Here is a 2,079-nt window from a genome sequence, read left to right on the forward strand (position 1 = left end):
CGCCCTGCCCCCGCCCCGGGGAGGCGGCTCGGCCCGGCCCGGCCCCGGACCCCCGCCCCCGGTGGGGAGGGGGAGCGCGGGGGGAGCCGGCCCCGCCTGCCTCGGTGCCCCCCCCCGCATTCCCGAGCACCGGGAGCGGTGTGACCACCCCCCCATCGCGGGTACCGGGGGGGGCTGGGATGGATCCCCCCCCCCCCCCATCACCCCATCTGCTGCCCGGGTTTGGCTCCGTCCTTGGCACGGAGGGGGGTTCGGAGCGAGCCCCCCCATGGCACCCAGAGGGGCTGAGGCCGATCCCCCCCACCCCCCCTCCACCTCTGCCTCAGTTTCCCATCATTCGCACCCCTCTGGGGGGTTGGGACCCCCTTCCCCCACAGCCTCGGAGGCGATTCCCCCCCTTTGCTGCCCAACGTGTCGCTGTCCCCCGGCTGAACCCCTTCCCTCGATGGGAGCCCCCCATCCCCTGCCTCAGTTTCCCCGAGCCCCAGGAGCTGCCCTGCACCCCTGGGGTGCTGCCCACCCCAACCTGCCCACCCCGGGGGTGGGATGGGGGCACCCGCGGGTTTTGGGGGTGACACAGGGTGGGCACCTCGCTCGCCATTCCTTTGTCGCTTTGTCCCGGTTGTTTTAGCCGGAAAAACCCCCAAGCGGGGCCAAACCCCGGCCGGTGCCAGGGGTGCCCCGAGCTGTGCCCGGCGCTGGGCCCGCCCTGGCAGCAGCAGGTTCGGGGGTGATTGATTCACCTCCTCCCGCATCCCTCCGGTCCCTCCCGGTTCCCGGGGCAGGGATGGGGACAGCCACCCCCGGGGGGGGACACTGACGGAATGGGGTCTCCAGGGGAAAGAACCACAGCCGTGACTCAGCTCCGGAACCAACGTCCCCTTGGGGACAGCGAGGGGACCCCGCCAGCCCCCCTGACCTGTTCACACAGTTTCACACAGCCCCGGCCCTCCGCTCCCCCAGCTCGGGCTCATTATGGCTAATTAATCAGCTCTCCTCGGAATTAATTCCTTCGCAATTCCCGCAAGCGCCGTCCAGGCGCGTTTTGCTGAACGTCAGCCCCATCCTGGGGCACCCCGATATCCCACGGACATCCCACAGATATCCCCGGTACCCCCTTCAAATCCCGCTGCACCCCAATATCCCCCGGGACCCCACACCCCCGGCCGGGCGGTCCCGGGACTCCTCCCGTGCAGGAATTTAGGAATTTTTTGGCTGGCACTTTGGAAAACGGCGGCCCTGGGAGGGCTCTGCCCACCCGCGGCTCCGGGTCGGGATTTCTGCCCGGGTTTGGGGATTTGGGTGACCTTTATGGGAATGCATGGAGTCGATGGGTGCCCCCCAACACCCCCCCGGGATGTGCACCCCGAGTATTGTGGGGTGAGGGGGGTCAGGGGTGTGTGGGTGCCCCCCAACCCCACCCCGGGCTGTGCATCCCGAGTATTGTGGGGTGAGGGGGGTCAGGGGTGTGTGGGTGCCCCCCAACCCCACCGGGATATGCACCCCGAGCACTGTGGGGTGAGGGGGGTGTGGGGGGTCAGGGGTGTGTCAGTCCCCCCAAACCCCACCCCGGGCTGTGCACCCCGAACACTGTGGGGTGAGGGGGGTCAGGGATGTGTCAGTGCCCCCCAACCCCACCCCGGGCTGTGCATCCCGAGCACGCAGGGGTGGCAGCCGTGACCCCTGGCACGCCTCGGCACGGCACGAAATCCCAGTGCCACCCCCCCGCTCCCTGCTGGGGCCCAGCCGGGGTTTTGGGGGGTTCACAGCCCCCCCGTGTGCCCCACCCAGACAGCCCCGGGCCCCTCCGGCCCGTGGGGAGGGCACACGGGGGGCAGGAGCGCCGGTCCCGGGGGATCCTGGCACGGCTGCCCCGTCCTGCCGGGCACAGCCCCGGGTGAGGAGCCCCGGGGGTGCCCCTCACTCTGTGTGTGTGTGTGTGTGTGTGTGTGGCTGTGCACACACGTGTGTCCGTGTGTTTGCACCCATGGACACGTGTGTGTCTGTCCATCCGTGTGTCCATCTGTGTGTGTCCATCTGTCCATCCGTGTGACCATCCCTGTGTCCATCCATGTGTGT

This window comes from Taeniopygia guttata, chromosome 28, assembly GCF_048771995.1.
Source record: "Taeniopygia guttata chromosome 28, bTaeGut7.mat, whole genome shotgun sequence".
Lineage (NCBI taxonomy): Eukaryota > Metazoa > Chordata > Aves > Passeriformes > Estrildidae > Taeniopygia > Taeniopygia guttata.